This window comes from Chiloscyllium plagiosum, chromosome 38, assembly GCF_004010195.1.
Source record: "Chiloscyllium plagiosum isolate BGI_BamShark_2017 chromosome 38, ASM401019v2, whole genome shotgun sequence".
Taxonomy (NCBI): domain Eukaryota; kingdom Metazoa; phylum Chordata; class Chondrichthyes; order Orectolobiformes; family Hemiscylliidae; genus Chiloscyllium; species Chiloscyllium plagiosum.
This window is the reverse complement of record NC_057747.1, coordinates 26,792,685-26,800,904: the sequence shown is the minus strand read 5'-3', so window position 1 is coordinate 26,800,904 and position 8,220 is coordinate 26,792,685. Positions and strand designations below refer to the sequence as shown.

At 39.4% G+C, this 8,220-nt stretch overlaps 1 long non-coding RNA gene across 1 annotated transcript in view; it reads right to left on the bottom strand.

Annotated features, from left to right (window-relative positions):
* Window positions 1-2,785: 2,785 nt before the first annotated feature.
* LOC122541937 overlaps window positions 2,786-8,220 on the bottom strand; it is an 85,560-nt gene continuing 80,125 nt past the window's right edge. The window contains exon 3 of the long non-coding RNA XR_006309722.1: window positions 2,786-2,968. This is a non-coding gene — a long non-coding RNA (uncharacterized LOC122541937). The remainder of the gene's footprint in view (window positions 2,969-8,220) is intronic.

Genomic DNA, 8,220 nt, shown 5'->3' with positions numbered 1-8,220 from the left:
GGGGTTGTGGGCTATGAGGTTGGAGGCGGTGGATGGGAGATCCCCTGAGGTGATGAGGTTATGGATGGTCTGGGAGATGATGGTTTGGTGGTGGGAGGTGGGGTCATGGTCAAGGTGTCAGTGAGCTGGATGAGGAAACTATATACTGATGGCATTAGGAAGAATGAAGATTTAAGCTTTGCACTATTAAGGTACAAATCATCACCACTACAGAATGAATTATCACTGTCAGATTCATTGATGGGTGGGAAATTGGGAACATAGCTTCCATCGCTGTCTCAGAATCAACAGTCAAACAGCACTGGGCATGTCCATAACAGAGAGAAACAACATGAGGAAGAACAAAGTCTACCACTCTGGGAATTGTAACCAAAGGTACAGAATGCAGGAGCCACCAAAGCTGTAGCCCAAAGAGAGAGTATGAGAAGTGATCAACAGAGAGCAAGAATGATGATACAAAAGAAAGCGACTAAGACCTTCTTGTTGGATTGAAACAATCAAGAGATAATGTGGTAACATTGTCACAACATCATTGTCATCGGACAAGAAACCAACAGAAATATGAACTTATTTCTCAGATGAGGACCAAAAAAACTCTCCGAACAACCAACAAAGGAACACTCAGACCAACAAACAGAAGAGCACAGAGTATCCAAGACCTCAGGGTGAGACCAGAACCAGATGAAGGATTGGTCAATGCACCACAATGACCAACACTGTGAAGTCTGAGACTTCAAATGACAACTGGTGAGGGGAATGGGAAGGTGTTCATAAGGATGGTTAAGATTCCGGGGAAACGCAGAATAATGAAAATCAAAAGAATGCATAATGTTCATGTTATATAATGATCTAATAGTAACATCAGTTTCACATAGTTATGTAAAGAGAAGTGAAAGGGAGCAGAAGCTCAGTCAAGTTCTTGACAGAATATGTATATTTGCAAATACATGTAGCTATGTAAATAAAGGCTGCTTAAAGAAAGTACCATATACTTAAGAGGCAGTACCTGGGAACTACATAGAGTTAGACTCCACACTTGCGGCAAAACAATACTATTTGTTGGGAAGATTGGAAAAGTAGAATATTATTCAAATGATAAACTGCAGAATGCTGTGATACAGAGGGATCTGGGTGTCCTCATGCATAAATCACAAAAACTTAGCATGCATTATCAGCAAATAATTAGAAGATAAATAGAATGTTGGTCTTTATTGCAAGGGCGGAGGTATTAAAGCAGTGGATTCTTGTTACAACTGTACCAGGCAATGGTGAGATCATACCTGGAGTTCAGTGTCCAGGTTTGCTCTCTTTATTTAAGGAGTGATTTACTAGCATTATAGAAAGTTCTTATCCACTCAATACCACCTCGCATACTTTTACCAATAAGACAGTGTCTGGACAAGCATCATGGAAGCAAACATCAGGAATTCATTCACATGAGTTATTTGAGACTAAACGTGAGATTTTACTAAGGTTTTGTGAAGAAGTGTGTTTGCAAAGGTTTTCAAACAGGTTTCATTAATCTACAAAAATAATATATTTATTTGACATGTTGGAAGACTGGGTGCACATATATTAATGGAGAGCACGCAAAAATGTAAATCGGAAAATTAGTAAAGTGCATTGAAAATAATTCTATATGTGGCCGCACGTCACACAGCTCCTACAGTCAATATCAGATTTTATAAGTAGCCTATTCATAGAGTCATACAGCATGGAAACAGACTAGTCCACACTGACCATGTACCCAAACAAACTAGTCCCGCTTGTCTTTGGCCAATATCTTTCCAATTTTTCCTATTCATGTACTAATCCAAATGTCTTTTATACATCATAACTGTACTTACATCCACTGCTTTCTCTAGTAGTTCATTCCACACAGTACCCACCTTCTAAATAAAAAAGTGGACCCTCATCTCCTTTATAAATCTTTATTCTCTCACCTTAAAAATATGCCCCCTAGTTTTGAACTCCCCCACCCTACGGCAATGACTTTTGCTATTCACCACATGATTTTATAAACTTCTATGAGATCACTATTCCCAGCAACATCCTGATAAATCTTTTCTGAACCCTCTCCAGTTTAATAATATCCTTCTTCCTCCTTCTTAATTAATTCTTTTAAGCTGCCAGTTTCTGCTTTCTGTAAATAGATTAGATTACATTACAGTGTGGAAACAGGCCCTTCGGCCCAACAAGTCCACACCGACCCGCCGAAGCGCAACCCACCCATACCCCTACATTTTCCCCTTATCTAACACTACGGGCAATTTAACATGGCCAATTCACCTGACCTGCACATGTTTGGACTGTGGGAGGAAACCGGAGCACCCGGAGGAAACCCACGCAGACACGGGGAGAACGTGCAAACTCCACACAGTCAGTCAGTCGCCTGAGGCGGGAATTGAACCCGGGTCTCTGGCGCTGTGAGGCAGCAGTGCTAACCACTGTGCCACCGTGCCGTCTGTACTGATCATTGATAGAAACATCAATAGTTTCCCTGTGTTGTTCAATGTGCTTATACAGTTAGACCACTGCAATGGACAATTTATTTTGCAGATTAAAGTAGGTATTGAATGCTTTTATTCTTGTAAAGCAAGGGATTGAAAGGTTAACTGGAAGGTGGGAACGTGTATTTGAACAATTAGTTCAGCCATGATTTTATTGAATGGTGGGGTAGGCTCAAGAGGCTGAATGGCCTACTCCTGATTCATATTACTTTCTTGCACATGGCCTTTTTAGTTTGTTAGCCCCCTCTTACACACAGTAGTATACCGACCTGCTCACTGCTCTGAAGTGTAGAGCCTGGTAATTGTAGAGTCCCTGGTTGCTTAAAAAGGTGGCGGTGAGTTCCATCTTGAAGCATAGCAGATCATTTGGTGTAGGTGCACCCACAGTGCTATAAGCAGTGAGTTTTGTGTAATAGTCTTGGTCTCATCACGCTGCTAAAGAATCTTTATGGAGTCCGCTGAAGTAAGAAAGGCATGAAAATAAACGAAATACAGTGGATGCTGGAGATCAGAAATATTCTCTTCTTAGTGAACCTCTTTTTGTGTAATTTCACAGAATGGCAGGATTCCTGAGTATCTAGGGGGTGATTACAGATTTCATTCAGTTGTTATAAACACCATTACAGCATTTTAATCAGACAGAATTACACCATGCAGCATGATACCATGCATCATAAAACCAGAGTCTGGTTGTATTGCGGGGTATTTCGAGATTTATCCATGTTTCACATATCAAGTGATTATTCAGGTAGAAGTTGCCCCTTATTTCACTTGTATTAATCTGGTTTCAAAGATACTATAGAGATGGCATGAGTCATCGTTTGCAAAATTAATCTTGATCACCCAAAAGTTATTCTGAAACTTCCTTTTAGGAGTCAGGTATAGGGTTAAAAGTCACCCAACACCAGGTTATAGTCCATCAAATTTATTTGAAATCACAAGCTTTCGAAGTGCCACCCCTTCACCTGACTAAGGGACTATAACCTGGGAGGACTATAACCTGGGATTTCAAATAAACTTGTTGGACTATAACCTGGTGCCATGTGACTTTTGACCTTGTCCACCCCAGTCCAACACTGGCACCTCCACATCATGAGTCCAGTATAAAACCACTGTAAAATGGATAGTTCAAGAAAGCTGTCTGGAAGATAAACATTAGGTGGTGCTGCTAATTGCTAGTATGCTAAATATTGAGAGTGGAATTTGTTCTGGCTAAAGTAGGTAACAGTTAGCAATAGAGAGACATGGATGTAACATTAATGGACCTCCAATTAATAAAACTACATTGTCATCTTATTCTGCTGCTGATTGTCAAATGGAAAAGACATTGCTTTTCCTTCTATGTCCTGAACATTGATTAATGTGAGTGATATTGATAGTAATAGTTTGGAATGGTCCGAAGGGAAAAAGTTAAGTAATGGGTTTCATGGCTGCAGAATATGCTCTGCTGTGAATAGGATTGGCTATAGATTGCTGAAGCTGCATCTGAGTTCTAATGTCCATTGTGAACCACAAGTTGTTCTTCCAAAATATACGATAGCCTGTATCTCATTCTGCAAATGGAAATGTGAGGATACTGTTATGCTGGCAAAGAGCATCTCTGGTGCAGCTTGTCTGTCTCTTACAAATATCATAGGCACAAAGAGATTTGGATTTCCATGGTAAAATCCCATTCTGAAGAAACGTCATTGAACCCAAAATGTTAACTCTGCTTTCTCTCCACAGATGCTGCCAGACCTCCTGACTTTTTTCAGCAACTTGTGCTTTTGTTTCTGATTTCAAGCATCCACAGTTATTGGCGGGTTTTTTTCATAAAAGATTATTGTGCTACTGGTGGTGACATCACCAAAATGTCTGTGCTACAATAGCTCCTGACCACCTACATAACAAATAAAACATAAGGAGAAACAAGAGAAAGGGACCAAGAATAGTTGGAGCAATCTTCAGTAAGGTTGTTAAAATCTTTCATATCCACATTGATGTCTCAGAGTCCTGACGTACACCTTTTTATGGATGAGAATATGAATGAGGCTCACGCTGGCAGGAAAGAAAGAAGATACACTTGGAAAACAATGTTGTCAACTAAATGTTGATATCTAATCAACATATTACACTTAGCTCCTACCTGTTTCAACACAAAAACAGGCTAAATCCAATCCAGCCAATTACTTACCCCATCCCTTTCCTCTTGATCATCAGCAAAGTGATGGAATGTGTTCTCAACAATGTTTCCAAGCAGCAAAGATTGAACAATAACGTGAATAATGATGCTCAGTTTGGGTTCTGCAAGGACCTGACCTCACTACAGATTTAGTCAAAACATGGAAAGAGGAGCTGAATTCCAGAGGTGAGGTGGGAGTGACTGCCCTTAACCACAAAGCTGCACTCGACAGAGTGTGGCATTAAGGTGCCCTAGCAAAACTGGAACGGAAATCGGGGGAAGCTCTCCTCTACTTGGAATAAAACAAAACACAAAAAAAATGATTTTGAAAGATAATCGTACAAATGTTTCTTTAAGAGGGTTAAGTGTATGCAGATGGAAAAAGAGGAAAAGAGACAATGCTTTCTGGACTGTACTTTGTCTGCTCTGGTCAAGTCTTTGAACATTTTTCAACATTACTGTGAAGTCCTTGTAAAAGGGAATTGCCATTCAGTACCTGGGCCATTTCTCTGACATGAAGGATGTCTTACTGTGTAAACTAAATGTGAAGTAACTGTCACTCCTCTCTGTCACTTCTTCCAGTCTTGTGCAAATGTTCTCAGCATTTGTTCTGTAATTGCTAATAGTTCCACAAGGGTACTTCCAATAAATGTAGAAAATTGTCTAACTGGATCAAATAGGGAAAGTACAAGATAATAATCTCTGCAGCGGCCCTTGTGGTCCTAAGCGTCCTGAATTAAAAGCTCCTGGAATCTATGGTGTTCAAAGTGCCTTTAAAACATTAGTACACTACACCAACAATCACTGCAATGTTAAATCTGCTACAAGATATACAATTTAATGCATTCATGAAATCTCTATGCTTATCCTCCATTAGTGAAATTATCAGGCACTGTAACAGCATCTTGGAAACAGACAAAATTCAGAACCCAGATGTTGACCAACAGCTGGCTGCTGTTGCAATGGACTCAGTCTTTGCTAAATTACAGTGGGAAGAAGATGTAAGCCGTTAAATATTCTTATCAGTTGCATATGTGAGCACTAACCTTTGTTGTAAATCAGAAGATTGGATTTATGTTCAATATAAAGTTAAATAGTTCACCTGAATATCAAGAACATGTACTAAAGTGTTTTGGTACTTAAGTGTTGTTTTTTTTTAATGGAGAACGTGTTGGAAGCCTTGAAATGTATTTACATTTAGTTAGTTGTAATTTTCTTTTTGTTTAAATTTTTTACATGTTTTACTTCCTTTACAAACTTCTAGCCCAACTGTAATACTTGCGGTTCCCCACCTGAGAGACTGGAGCAAATCTACTGTTAATCCCTATTAATCTGATTGCTTCAATATTTGCTTGATTCATTGAATGAATGAGTGAAGTTTGATTCATTGAATAAATGAGTGAGGTTTGATTCACTGAATGAATCATGCACATAAAACTGGTACTTACAACTGTAATATGGCTGGCAACACACAGATCACTCCAAAACTATCTGGTCACAGTCACTATGTATAAAAAATGTCATTATCTTTCACTTACATTCTGATTTTTAAAATGTATATCTCGGCATTAGGCATCTAGCATCAGAAATCATCATTTCCATTTCAGTCATGTACTGCTGAACATCGGAATGCATCTAGGAAAATTAACAAACAGTGAAATTTACAACTGATCTTGGAGGAACCTGTTTGGGAGGGGTCACAGCACAGAAACAGATAAGTGAATAGTTTTAAGTGTGGTCTTGTGTAAGTCTGCAGTAGGGAGTACAGTGGGTTCTTTCTTGACTATATGTTTTATTGAAGTATGTCTCTTGATTAAACTTAAATATAAAAGATATAAAAGAGACCTAAGCGGCAATTTTTTCATGCAGAGGGTGGTACATGTATAGAATGAGCTGCCAGAGGATGCGGTGGAGGCTAGTACAATTGCAACATTTAAAAGGCACCTGGATGTATATATGAATAGGAAGGGTGCTGACAGGTGGGACTAGATTGGGATATCTGGTCCTCATGGATGAGTTGGACTGAAGGGTCTGTTTCTGTGCTGTACATCTCTATGACACTTAGTATACAGCAAATTAGAGATAGAGTAAAATGTGCCATTAATCAATGATGAAACATGTACATAACAGATAAGATACTTTTAGTATGGATGTAAGTTAGCTCACTGATCTGGAAGGCTTGTTTTCAGACATTTCGTCCCCATGACTAGGTAATATTGATTTTGCTGAAGCTCCTCGGATGCTGCCTGAACTGTTGTGCTCTTCCAGCACCATTGATCCAGAATCTGGTTTCCAGCATCTGCAGTCATTGTTTTTACCCCAATATTATCAGTGAAGGTCTCTGTTGACGCGCTGGTCTTTCTGTCTCTGGTAGAGCTGTGATTGGGCGTTGTGAAAGTTCATCTTACCCGTCTTTGCTCAAATGGAATAATTTCCTTTGTTAGTCAAACTATCTTCTTTCTTTATTTTAAATTCAAGAAAACCAATACAATTGTGACTTTTATGATCACAGTGCATAAACAAATAAACACTCATTAAATTAGCAAGTATACCCTTTTCAAAAAACCTACTGCAGTGAAAGAGGAGTTCAAAAAGAGGGGAACAGTTTAACCTGTCCTCACTTGATCATAAACAATATCTTAAAATAGAAGTTCATCTTATAGAAAGAGTAGTGCAAAGATTGATTTCCAATATCATCAAATTAACAATGGTAGAACTCAAATAAAAGTAAACAATGCAAATGCAGAAAATCTGAAATGACAAAGTGCTGGTGAAACTCAGCAGGACCCAGCAGCATCAATTGAGAGAGAAATTGAGTTAATGTTTCAAGTCCAGTATGATTAATCCAGTACATAGTACATGATAATTGGGACTGCTGTTCGAAAGCAAATTCGCCAAAAACTTGATCCTGCCCCAAAGTATATTCAGAGAGGTGACAAAGTTTCTTCCTAACTATTGTATCATTTCTGGATCTGCTGTCCACCTTACTGATTGCAAATTATTGTTAACTAATCAACAATTCTGTTATCGTTGTAATCTACAATGTAGACAGGCCAACAAGAGGTGAGGCCATACTGGATTTGGTTCTGGGTAATGAACCAGGCGAGGTGTTAGAATTGGAAGTAGGTGAGCACTTTGGGGACAGTGACTACAATTTGGTGACTTTTACTCTAGCGATGGAGAGGGTTAAGTGTGCACTGCAGGGCAAGAGTTATAGCTGGGGGCAGGGAAATTATGATGCGGTGAGGCACGACCTAGGATGCGTGGCTTGGAAAAGTAGGCTTCAAGGCATGGGCACAATTGATATGTGGAGCTTGTTCAAGGAGCAACTATTGAGTGTCCTTGATAAGTATGTACCTGTCAGGCAGGGAGGAAAGGATCGTGGGAGGGAGCAGTGGTTTAATAAGGAATTGGAATCCCTTGTTAGATGGAAGAGGGCGGCCTATGTAAAGATGAGGCGTGAAGGTTCAATTGGGATGATTGAGAGTTATAAGGTATCCAGGAAGGATCTGAAGAGAGAGCTAAGAGCAGCAAGGAGGGGACATGAAA